General features: G+C 47.2%; 1 protein-coding gene and 1 pseudogene across 14 annotated transcripts in view; one reads left to right on the plus strand and one right to left on the minus strand.

Annotated features, from left to right (window-relative positions):
• The first annotated feature begins 2006 nt into the window (after positions 1-2006).
• Positions 2007-5214, plus strand: LOC132370209 (cytochrome c oxidase subunit 7C, mitochondrial-like; annotated as a pseudogene).
• A 1505-nt stretch (positions 5215-6719) lies between these two features.
• CELF1 (CUGBP Elav-like family member 1) overlaps positions 6720-13025 on the minus strand; it is a 72114-nt gene continuing 65808 nt past the window's right edge. For 13 of the 14 annotated variants that reach the window (XM_059931592.1, XM_059931593.1, XM_059931590.1 and 10 more), the window contains one exon: positions 6720-9699. The gene's annotated coding sequence lies outside the window, so the exon portion shown is untranslated. Of the gene's footprint in view, positions 12955-13025 lie in introns of all 14 variants that reach the window. The other variant, XM_059931581.1, reaches the window with a different exon arrangement.

Raw genomic sequence — 13025 nt, forward strand, 5'->3', positions numbered from 1 at the left:
TGAAGACTGGAAGCTCAAGCAATCCCTGGGCCCATGAGTCTGCATGTCAACCAGTCAAGTGGTTGGTGTCTGGCCTCGAGACCAAGAATGTCTCTCGTTCGCCCACAGTCCCCACCTCTTGCTATTCTTGCCTTGACACTGAGCCAATTGTCACTTGTCATCTTAGATTGGCCTTCTTTCACATGCTTGCATCACCTGCCTGGCCCCTGCAGGCACCTGCACTTATAGCCCCTACACAACAAATGTAACTGGAGGGGACAGTCCCAGGCCCCTTCTGCCACGATTAGTGGGATCCTTGGGACATCTATCCCTCTCGACAAATTCGTTTTCCTAGTTGTAAATGGAGCTTTACCTTTCTGTCAAAGTTTCTGTGAAAACCAAATGAGACGATAAAATAAGAACTTGCTTTGAAAACAAGATGTTGCACTAATGCCCCTCTAATGGACCTCCTGAACCTTCCTTGAATTGGCTCTTACAGTTTATAATAGTGAAAAATCTAGAAATAACCTGTGTCCAATAGGACAGTCGTTGAGAAACCATGAAATGCTATGTAGTCTCTAAAAGTGAAAATGGTAGATTCCAGTGTACATGTCCAGATGGAAGGGTGCCCGTGACAAAGTAACTGAAAAAAATGCAAACATTCTGTACATTAAGGTATGATCTCATTTTTATTAGCAAACATCATTATATGTGTACATATTTTTGTATACAGAGAGAAATTCTGGAAGCGTACTCCCCCATCTGTTTGACAGTTATCAAGGGGCTATGGGATGGGGAAATGCTCACTGTTAACTCTGATGTACTTAGGGTTGCTAGCGACTTGAATGAGCATGTCTGCCAAGGGTGGCAGTGTGCTAAACGTTGGAGACACGCTCTCATCTTCCCGGCCCTGCTGGGTGGGTGTTTTCATTTCCATTTGGCAGGTGAGGAATCTGAGGCTGAATCAAGTCACCTGCCCAAGGTCACACAGCTGGTATTATAATCAGATTAAGAGACTCCTAAACCCAAGCTTTTCCCACCACACGCTAAGTCCTAGTCTATAACATTATGTTTTGGGGAAAAAAAACCTCAAACCTTAAAATAACTTTAAAAAAAAAGCCATTGTGTCATGTAAGCTCCAGGCTCTGGGCACTTTCCACTTCAGGAATGACCAGGTCGGTGGCACTCCCAGGGCTGGAGGACCACACGTAGGTTCCCCTCCACCAATTTCCTCACAGGGCAGGAAGCTGTATTAGCAGGATTCTTGTAAAGTGGCTCTAAGGGACTTGGCCATCCTTTGTTTCACAGCCACTGGGGGCCTACAGAGAATTTGGGTACTGGCTGGTAGCTAGTATCTATAAACAGGCATGAAAATAAGTTATTCCCTTTCTGGAGTGGATAGAAATTTCTAAATAAAACTCGAATGTAATGTAGTTGGGGAAAAAAGCATGTCCGGAAGCTCTTGGACAAAAGCAGTCACCTTTTGATATTTATTTGTTCATTTACTCACTCATTAAACGTCTCCTGGATGCTTATTATCTACCAGCCCCTAAGGCTCCTGTGAAGAACAATACGTACATGGTCCCCGCCTTCATGAAGCTCCACTCTAAAGGTGGAATGTAAACCAGGGCCCCCAAGGTCCACCATTCACTCCCAGAGGAATATGCTCTGCAGGGTTACTGGAGTCAGGTTGACCAGGGTGAAAATCCAACTCTCCTAGTAGAGCTGTGACAGAGAACTGCAGTGTCTCTGTCTCAGTCTCCACCTTCCTATGCTGCCAGTTGCTGGGTGGATGAGTACAGGGGCTACAACTCATAAATGGTAGCTGTTCTGTTTTCTTAAAAGCAAAGTAACTCCCCAGAACAGTCCCAACCACCATACCTGACTGTGACGATGGAAATGTTCTTTGTCCTGCACTGTCCGACATGATAGCCACTAGTCACGTGTGGCTTCATGGTGAAACTGAGAGATGAAGTTTTTAATTTTAATTAATAGCTACAGTGGCTAATGGGTAATCGTACTGGACGATGCAGGTAGGTCTAGAAGACTGCCAGACTCAGGGTGAGGCAGATGACACGGCAGGTAACAGGAGGAGCTGGGAGAAGGAGAAGGGACAGGGCGCTGCACAAACACGGCTGGAGTGCGAGGAGACGAGCTCAAAAGCGCTAGAAATGGCAGGAGCAGGTGGTCCAAGGCTACTGCTGTGAGCAGTTTCCAAGCATGGGGAGGGAAGAAGAAAATGCCGCAGGAGGTAAGGCTAAGTGAAGGCCAAACGCAAAAGACACGTACAGTATGACTGCATTTATATGGCAAATCCAGAACAGGCAAAGCTACGGAGCAGAAAGATTAGTGGTTGCCAGGGGCTGGGAATGGGGATGAGGAGGGGAAGGGGAGTGACTGCTAATGAGTATGGGGTTTCTTTTTAGGACGATGAAAATGTTCTAAAATTAGGTTGTAGGGATGGTTGCACAACACTCAAAACCAGACCTGGATGCTTTAAGTGGGCAAATTGTATAATGTGTGAATTATACCTCAATCAGACAGTATAAAAACACCCAAAACCTCAGGAGGCCTCAGGTCACTGGGACCCTGCATGGGGGGATGGGGGTGTGGGGAGGGAAGCAGGGCCAAGGTCCTATAGACTTGGCTGCAGGAGTGTCGGGACAGCCGTTCCCGGCTGAAATGTGTTCATTTCCCCATCCCAAGATCTGACTTTGATTGAAAAGAACAACAGTCCTCTCAACAGCTGGAGCCTCTACCAGTAAAGAGAAAGCCAATGTATGCAAAAGAAATTAAACACCAGATGGTGGCGGGGGGGGGGGGGGGGGGGTAGGAAAGGACTCCCTAGAGAGAAGGAAAGAGCTTGAAAAAGGCAGAAGGTAAAAGAAAAAGCCATCTATGATCCCTCCTGGAAGGACAATGTTATCAGACATTAGTTTGACATTCCGAGAGGTGAAGGAACAAACCTGCTCTTTCATTTCCTTCCCGATGGCTTTTCTTCATCAGGGACTGAGATGCTCAGGTGAGCACAGCATGGAAAGTACCTGGGAGAGTTAGGGAGGCCATGTACTGACCGAGAAAGCCAGTAAGCCGGGAACCAGGAGTGTGGCAATTAGGTGCCTAAGGAATCTATTCAAAAATAAAAGGTGACTGCATGTGGGTTTTTAGAAGAAATAGTTTAATTAAGACACAGATATATGATTATAAAGATGCACAAGTCTAAATTTTTTTTGAGGTTAAAAATAGTATCTTTGGCATAGTCCCCTTTTTTGGTAAATTTTAAAGAGAAACAACAGCCTTTAAGTATGATGTTAAACTGGAAGATATTCAAATTGTACTTAACATCCTTTTTTTTTTTTTTCTGGCCGCACCACACAGCATGTGGGATTTTAGTTCCCTGGCCAGGGATCGAGCCTGCGTCCCCGGCATTGGAAGCGCACAGTCTTAACCGCTGGACCCCCAGGGAAGTCCTCATTCTATTTTTATATCAAGTTCTATCTCAGGAATACAGGAGTCCTAAGACGAAGATCTACCACCTCAATTGTGAGTTACAGAACATCTGTGCTAAGTGGGAGACAATTTCTGGTTCAACCACCCTCTACTCATAGAGGAAACAGATACGGGAAGGGAGTCCATGGGGAAGCCCCTGACTCTCCACCCTGACTCAATTCCCCAAAGTGTGAAACAGATCTCTTTGAGAAGCCACCCCATGGACATTTTATACATACTGATGGTTATGCAGGTTAATGTGTATTTTATTTTATTTTGGCTGCACCGCTCGGCATGCGGGATCTTAGTTCCCCAACCAGGGATCGAACCCATGCCCCCTGCAGTGGAAGTGTGGAGTCTTAACCACTGAACCATCAGGGAAGTCCCTTAATGTGTATTTTATTTTACATTTTTAAAATGTTTATTTATTTATCTTTGGCTGCGTTTGGTCTTCGTTGCTGTGCACGGGCTTTCTCTAGCTGCAGTGAGCGGGGTCTACTCTTCATTGTGGTGCGTGAGCATCTCATTGCGGTGGCTTCTCTTGTTGCAGAGCACAGGCTCTAGGCGTGTGGGCTTCACTAGTTGTGGCACGCGGGCTCAGTAGCTGTGGCGCACGGGCCCAGTTGCTCTGCGGCATGTGGGATCTTCCCAGACCAGGGCTCGAACCCGTGTCCCCTGCATTGGCAGGCGGATTCCTAACCACTGTGCCACCAGGGAAGCCCCAATGTGTATTTTAAAATAATGTGTATTTTACAATTAGGACACCAAACTTGTAACTTCACAAATACTAATGGTCAGAATGAGGTGAAGTTATAAAAGGTGGATTTCAAGTTGATTTAAAACATTAGGTGGTGATGGTTGTACAACACTGAATGTACTGAATGTCACTGAACTGTTTACTTAAAAATGGTTAAAACAGAAAATTGCTATATGTATTTTTACCACAATGCAAAAAAAAAAAAAAATTAAAATAAACACGGGGTAAAGAATAGCTTCGGTGGCAACAGATCTAGGAAAGAACTGCGTGGCAGGAGTGACATTTAAGAAGCACTCCAGTCCTCATGGGAAGTGGCACCTTGCAGGGGCATGCTGACACCAACAACTTGGAGCGCTGAGTTACCCCTTTAGCACCGAGACAGCCGCTCTGAGGGCAAAGCTGAAACGATGCACCACCGAGGGAGCCACAGAGCTGTAGGCGCCCTCAAAGGTCCCTTCCCTAGAGCCTAGAGGACAGCATGCAAACAGTGTGTGATGGGACTGCGCAGGCTAACTAAAGCACACTAATTCGCATTTACCGAGTTACTTCTCCTTGGGAGTAGTTAAGAGAAAGGGCTTGGAAGTCAGGAGGACCTGGTTTGACTCTCAGTGCACACCACTTTCCAGGAGCAACCCAATTTCTTCTTTTTAGTTTGCTCCCAGTCTTATTTTTAAAATGTGTGTAGGAAAAAGACTTAATGAAATCTAATAGTAACTTTGGACACAGGGGAACAAGGAAGGTCATGAGGGAAGGAGGTCTTGGTGTGCTGCCGCCATTTCTTCTGCCTTCAGTCTCTGCGCCTGGGATAGAGCATCTGGAGGTTCACTACCTCTGTGGTCCGTAGGAGCCACTAAGAGGAGAGTCCAGGGAAGAATTTGCCATTTTCAGTGGAAGACAAGTGGCGGTTACTGGCTATGATGACTTTGTACTTTGGATCTCGATTTACTGCACCTTTCTTTATAGTAAGACACCAACTGCTTAAAAAATAATCCATGAGGGAATTCCCTGGCGGTCCAGTGGCTAGGACTCCGCGCTTTCACTGCCGAGGGGCTGGGGCTCAATCCCTGGTCTGGGGACTAAGATCCCACAAGCCCTTGGGTGTGGGGGGGGGCGGTGTGGGGATGGGGGGCGGGGAATCCATGAGACATATGAAGAGGAGCATTTTAAGAGGTGCACTCTCTTTGAAAAAAGGATCAAACTGTTGAACTCAACATACTAGATACGTTTGTAAATAAATTTATGGCATAAAAAAATAGTAACTCTGGTTATTTTTGGGGGGGGAGGGTGGGATTAATGCTTTTTTTAAAAAATACAACCCGATTTTTTTTTTCAAATAAAGTATTTTTATTATTTTTATTTATTTATTTGGCCATGCCATGAGGCATGCAGGTTATCTCAGTTCCCCGACCAGAGGGATCAAACCGTGCCCCTTGCAGTGGAAGCACGGAGTCTTAACCACTGGACCACTGCGGGATTCCACAACCCCATTTCTTTTAACCTCAGTTTGCTCATCTGCTAAATGGGGATGAAAACCGTAGCTCCCTCCCAGGGGCGTTGTAAAGACTAGAGCATATAATGTGTATCGAGTGTTTCCCACAGCACTAGGAGGGTGGTGAAGAGTCAATAAACATTAGCTAGGACAATTACTGCATAAACATTTCATGGGCTAGTACCCAGTACAACCCCCACTGGGAAATACTACTCCAGACACACCCCCCACAGAGCGACTCTGATGAGAAGGTTGAGGCCTGGCCCACCCACAGGCCATTGCTGGTTGCATGCCCCTAGACAGGCACCAGCTTCACAAAGACTGGCCTCCCGGAGGATGAGGATGGCAGTGGCAGCTAAGGAGCAGACAAACTTATAATTCAGCCAGAGGGCCTGGGACTCCTGGCCCAGGGGCTGACTGAATCTGCAGTTCACAGAGGTTTGAGGAGGCCCAAGTATGGGCCTCACTCAGAGAGTGACCTAGAATTACTGAGTAGTAAACCCAAGAAGTCTTAGAAATGCCCTTCTGTGACCCTGTTCTGAGGTCCAAATGAGGGGAAAGGAGCTGCAGCACTTTGGCCTGGAGCGCTGAAGACCTAGAGAGGAAGAGCCCCACGCTCTGGGCCTCAGTGCTCGCTGGCTGCCTCCCCAGGTGCAGGAACTCCACAGCAGGAAGGGACGTGCACTCACAGGTCTGGGCCAGCTCTGCAAGGCGGCAGCCACTACTGGCAACAGAAGAAGCACAAAAATGAAGGCTGCCAAAAAATTGTAAAGCGCCTCCCTATTAGCGGGGATGCTGAGAAGAATGCAGGATGACAGAGAAGGCAGTTTTCTGGAAGAAATTCTGTTCTTTCAGGAGCCTGGGGTGGCTCCACTGCATGTTAACAGGTGCATCAAAATGAAGCCGCACCGGGGCGCCCACCCCTTCCTCAGGAATGCCGCCGACCCCTCCAGCCCCAGGGCTGCCACCTACCCCAACAATCAGTAACTCTGAAGACAACGTCAGTTCTTCTCAAACAGTTTAATAGCAAATAAACAAAGGAAGGTACCACACTTGGCAGATACAAAATGACTTTTTGTCCGTGTGTCTGTGCAATTAAAACAGATTTAGGTTCCCTATTGGGACAAAAGGAAAAACACACAGAAAAGGAAGGAGATTCCTTTTAGACACATACTCCCTTGCTCCAAACTGGTAACAATTTTTTTTCTTTTTTAATCCACTACACAAACTCTGTGATCAGGTCAGAAAAGCGACAAGGGCTCTTCTTGCCTTTTTTTTTTTAAACCATTAAAGTAAAATCCATAATTTTCTACATAGTACAACACAAGTTCACACAAAAAAGACATTTTCTTTTGCAAATCAAAACAGAAAAGAAAGGAAAAGCTCAAACAAGGTAAAGAAAAAGCATTTCTACGGCTGAATCACGACTTTGAGTTGATTGAATCCCATTGTTGCTGCAGAACAGACTGTGCGTTTGGTCATAGTGGCAATTTTTTTCTCTTCACATTGTGAAATCACTTTACATTGTTTTCTAGTAGAAAAGGCAAAAAACTGTACAAAACCCCTAGTGTTAAATACAACGTTTGTACCAATAAAAAACTCACACAGGTTTGTCTCCAAAATGTAAAGTTTCTTTTTTTTTTTTCTTTTTAAATTATTCACAAAAAGCAGCTGGAAATCAGAAAGGCAGCTGCCGCTCCAGGGTCTCAAATCCATTAAAACCACCACAGAACAATTAAAACAATCAGAGAGAGAAAAGGAAAAGGAAACAACGTCCAACGTTTGGCATTTGGTTTTATCCACAGGTTTTCCCAGAGCTCCTCTTGGAATTGAAAGCAAAATATATTGGCAAACATGGGTTCTGAACACACAGGAAGGGGAGCCTCAGCGCCTTCTGCCAACAGAGGCAGCTCTGTGCAGTCAGACTGTGGGGTGCACGGCAGTCTCGCTCAGGCTGGGGTTCCTGGCCTCTTTCCATCCAATCACCCCTTCGAAGAAATTAAGCAGCCTACCGTACGCTGGGCCTCCACCTGGCCGCCCTTTCCTTCTAGTAAGAGTGGCTTCAAGCATAATACTAGGCAACCTGCCAGGTCCCAGAGCAGAAACTCTGCTGAGATCCCTTCCTTTATCAACCCCAGCATGGAGGACGCTAACAGTGCTTCTACCTTCCCACCCCCCGCCCCCGAGTCCCTCGGCTACCCCTCTCCATCCTTCCCTGGAAATCCTACTTCGCAGCTCTCTCACCCACCAGCAGCTTAGGCCTGGGTGGGATCTATCCCAAACTCCTCCCTCTGCAACCTCTTACCTCCACAGATCCACCTTGTGACCTCTCACCTCCTCTGACCTCTCCCTCTGCCCTTCACATTCTTACTCAAGTCCCTAAGATCCTGAGGCTGGATGGTGCCACAAGAGAGGAGGGCAAGTTCCCCTCAGGGAACCAAGGAACTGGCTTGCCTGGCACCCAGGGACAGTAGCTATTTGGCTCTTCACCCAATTAAAACAAAACAAAACAAAACAAAAACAAAAACAAAACCAAACCCGCCCTAACCCCCACCCCACTAGCTGAGCAAGAGCCGAGCTGCAGTGAGGAGCCAGTGTGGGGTGGCTGGTGCCCAGGGCTGTAAACAGTGTGAAGACTGTAGTATTGTGCTTGTCACCTAGGAGAAGCGCTGCAGATGTACTGCCACTTGGGGCGCAGACGGCCTCCTGCGAGTGGCTAAGAGCGCCCTCCTTCTTCGGCGCTGAGGGTGCTCACTAGCCTCTCGCCCGCCCACAGCCGCCTTCTGAGTTCTACCTCTGCCCCTGTGCCTCTCTGGACCCTCTTCCCACCCGCCTCTGAGCAGAGCAACCGGCCTCCTGAAGGCCCCGCCGAGACCCGGAGGCCATATGAGGTGACAGTCTAAGTGCACAGGCAAACGCTCTAAGGGCAATAGAGGAGAAAGTTGCCACTTCAAAATAAAAATAATACAATCTTGGAAAAAAAAAAATTAACCCCACAACAATTTAAAACAGCTTCTTTGAAACCCTTTTAAATCGGTCAGTTTCTGCACAAACTATAGAAAACAGAGAGGTGAAGGTGATATATACGAAGGTGTGAAGAAACAGCAGGAAACATGCAAAACTTGTTTTTTCTGGGCATAATCTTAGTAGGAAAGGAAAAAATTCAAAACAAAAACACAAAAACAATACAAAAACAAAAAAATCAAAGCATCACATTTTGCTGTGGAGACTGTAGGAAGAAGCATGGAGGTGGGCACAGCAGGGCTGAGGGGAAGGGGCCAGAAGGATCTGCAGACTCCCGGCAGGGTTGCTCCAGGGAAGAACCACAAAAGAAAAAGGGCTGGCTGGGGCCCAAACTGCAGCCGGTGGTCAAAAAGGAAAAAGGGTTCAGGTGTTTTCTGCAGTTGAGAACTCAGAAAAACAAAAATAGGAACACATGCGGTCTCCTCAAGCCCCACAAACTATATCAGCAAAATGTGCTCAGGAGCCTCAAAGGTTTTAGTGACATCTTTTATTTCATTGTTTACTTCAAAGTTGTCTTTAAAACTAAGCACACAGAGAAACAAAGCCTAGAAACAGACTGGCTGTGTGTTCACAGAAATACAAACACCACGCGGTATGTGCTAGTAGGGCTGCTCTGAAGACAATTACAAAGAATTGGAATCACAAAATCAAGTGGTTCTTATGAAGTTCTAGAAAAATAGATTTTTTTTTTATATTCAAATGCAAGTTTAAATATTTCCCCTTCAGCAGTCGTTCTAGCAAAACCAATTTGGCAGCACAAAAGAAAAAAAAAAAGGAAAGAAAAAAGAAAAAACAAAGAAAGAAACAAACATAATAAAAATACACGTCAGCATCAAAGGTCAACACAAGGTCAAAGGTGAGAGTTCAAGCATCAGAGAAGCTGAAGAGACAGGGATTTGGACGATGTACTTGACGCCACATCGACATGCTTTAGGCACAACGATGAACAAACGGCAGGAATCTAGAAAAAAAAACAAACCAGAAAGAGGGAGACCCACTGAGTTACACAGAGCAATACATCCAAACAAAGAGAGAGAGAACAGGAACACTCACTGTTGTACAGCCCTGAAATGAGGAGGCGGGCGGGGTAGGGGCTGGGTAATGACAGGGAACTTTCGCACATGCTAACAATGGACACAGGGAAAAGTCAAAAAAGGACATGGAGGACACCGAGAAAACATCCAACTGCCAGAGACAGAGGGAACCTAAGGCTTGGATTTCCCAAGAAGCGCCCAAACACATCCGAAAAGGTCTCTCTGGTGGAGCAGAGCCTCAGCCTCTCCCTCAACTCCTGGTCAAGACTCAGGGAGAAAGTCAAAGCTGCAGGCTGGGGTGGGGAGAATTCTTTAGGGAAGAGGGCCAGGATTTCTCCTCAATCCTACGGGGATGGCCCTTTGTTCCCGGAAATCCAAGCTCTTAGCTTCCACGCAGGCCCTGGCCACTCATGTTGGACCCAGGAGACAGTGTCTGGCTGCATTCAAGGTAAATCACTTTCATGATGAAACCCAAGTAAGAAACAGAACTACAGCAGAAAACACTTATACACGTGAGACCCCCACACAACAGAAAAGGGCTGCTTAAGACTTGACTGCGAGTCTCCACTCTCCGAGCTGACGCTTTCACACTGTGAGACTTGTAGGGAAGCAGCTTCTTCACAAAACCATCTTTGGCCTAGGGAGAGAACTGTGCTCAAGGGCGGCACTGCTGTGGGAATTCGCTGGGCAGGGGACAAGAGAACAGAGGGAAGCGCCTGGGCTCACCAGCTGGCCGCTGTGGCAGCCCGGGCCCTGCTGAGGTGCACGCTCCTTTTAGAAACAAGAACCCACAAGCAGGTATGAAAACCTCAGAGTGTGGTATCAAAGTGGGCTGATTACACCTTTACCTTTCATGTCAATAGGGAAGGGGTTTCATAAGGTCCTGGAGCCCAGGGCAAATCGTGTACAAATAATAGTGAACTGGGAGAGGAGGGAGAGAAAGGGAAGAAAGTGGGAAGAAGAGTGGAGTTCTGGGCTTTGGAAAGCCCCACAATGGCCAAGGAGGGAGACAGAACAGATTAGCGATCACAGCACCGGCAGCACCCTGGGGAGCACAGCTCTCTCCTCCGCCAATTCACAGCATTAACTCCTTCCCCCTCTGGCAGATTAGCTGGGCTGCAAACGGCCACAGAAAGTCAGTAGTTTCAATCATACACAGCACCCTGTGTGTACAACAATCACATTCTGGATTCTACAAAATCCTGGCCTTTTCCAGAGATATAATTTAGGTAATAAATATTCTCCACCCCGGAGCTGTATAAAACTTCTATAAAAATAGAAACGACATTCTTGGTTCCAGCTGGTTGGGATTCAGAACAGCGCCTCCCCAACCTAGCATTTTTTTCTTTTTTTGTTGTCTTTTTTCTTTTTTATTTTTATTTTTTGCATTTATTTAAAAAATCCCATCATGACCCTAGAAGCCTTTGGAACAGTTTTATCCTTGAAACACAGGACACATTTCTCCCAGTGCGTGGAATTCAAGTTTACGTGGTTCAGCTTAAGAAGTACGTTTCACGTTTCTTAGAGGACAACAGACCCAAGTTATCACTATGAGAAGGGAACAGCTGTCCCAGCTTCAATGGGATAATCCAACACCACCAACTACCTGCACAACAGCAAGACAGTCAATCCTTGTCTGTGGCCCAAATGGACAGCATGACAAGGAGAGAGCCCCCATCTGACTTAATAGCCAACCAACCCCTTTAATCTCACCTCTGCTGCTAGGGGTCAGGACTGATGTTTGTGAGGTTTAAGATCCCAGGGACCCGGCCCCTGGCCTTGGCTAAGATCGTATCTTAACAGGGCCACCTCTGCCCAGGTACACATTCCCAACAGCGTGTTCTTTCTGGCTCTCCGCCCCCGCAGCACTTCTGGGAGCAGAGGCAGAGCCCAGAGGCTGTGTGGGTCACAGGCAAGGGCTGCAGTGAGACCTGGGGGAGGCAGCAGGGAGCTAACTGTAAGCACGAGGACAAAAACGAACACGGTGATGCTGAGGTAAATGAACACTAAATCCATATGGAGGTTGTAAACGTCCTGTTGTCTCCTCTGTCGCCAAGAGCAGAAGATGGGGCTGGAGCGGGCAGAAGAGGGGCCTGCCTCCGTTTTGACACTACATCTGGGACATCTCAACCAAGGAGGCAAACATGGATTTCTTAACCCTTTTAAGGGCTGAGCGCTGGCCACTGGCAAACGCAGCACTGGCTTAACGGGACCTTACGATTCAGGTACACCAAGAAGCAGGCTCCTCCTCCCCCAGCGTGATGGCTTTTGGTCAGTCTGCTCAGGAGAGATGCTCCCTTCAACTAGATGCTGTAAGCCCTTCTTGGATCTACCCTCGTGAGAAACCTGTGGCTGGGGATGGAAGAGACATTCCTCACTGTGGTCAACTATAAAGAAGAGACCAGACAGTGTCTTCCCCAGAGGCCTTCTTTAAAGGGACCTGGTAGAAATGGGCCACGGTCTAATAGTTTGGTGTTGAAGTAAACTAAAAACGACCTCTTTGACCGGCTGCTGCTTCCTAACAGCCACCAGCCAGGAGGGCAGGGCCAATCCAACACCAGTGGCTGGCTGGGAAAGCTGGTAATGGGTGATATATCCCTGCTTTTTGCACATATCAGGCTAATTTAACAGGTGCTTTATTTCCAGAGAATTGTTAGCCCCTTCTTAGGAAAGAGGGGCAGAAATCCCAGACAAGAATCTAAAAAATAGGTGGCAAGAACTCAGTATTTCCACAGAAGGCAGCTATGGAGGAGTTTCAGCCTCCAGCTCCCAGGGCTGCTGGGTGTCAAGTCACTCTCACTCTCCAAAGCCAACCCCACCTCCTCCGCCCCCCAAAAGCTCTTGGATGTCAGTTCTCATTTCACCCACTCTCGCGCTCAGGAAGATTCTGGGGGTCAATTTTTTGTTTCACTCAGTCCTCTCTCTTTGGGTAGTTTGGGGCAAATTCTGATCTTCTTTTTTAATGTTTCTCCATTCCCCCTCCTCCCCCAGGGCAGTTTGATGTTGGTCCTTCTCAACACACTGGTTACAAACACAGCAAACTTTTAAATAAAGAAAAAAAACTCAGGATATGGCACCTAAACTCCAAAGTAAAACACTGGAAACCAAAGCACAAACTTGTCCTCTGTACGAAGCGAAATTCCCACAGAAGGCAGTAGCCGAGTCTTCAGGGCAAGCTGTGCCTGCGAGAGTGGCAGGGATCAGGGTCCAGGGCTGTCAACACACAGCCTTAGGGCTTCGAATCATTAAGGGT

Source organism: Balaenoptera ricei, chromosome 8, assembly GCF_028023285.1.
Source record: "Balaenoptera ricei isolate mBalRic1 chromosome 8, mBalRic1.hap2, whole genome shotgun sequence".
Taxonomy (NCBI): domain Eukaryota; kingdom Metazoa; phylum Chordata; class Mammalia; order Artiodactyla; family Balaenopteridae; genus Balaenoptera; species Balaenoptera ricei.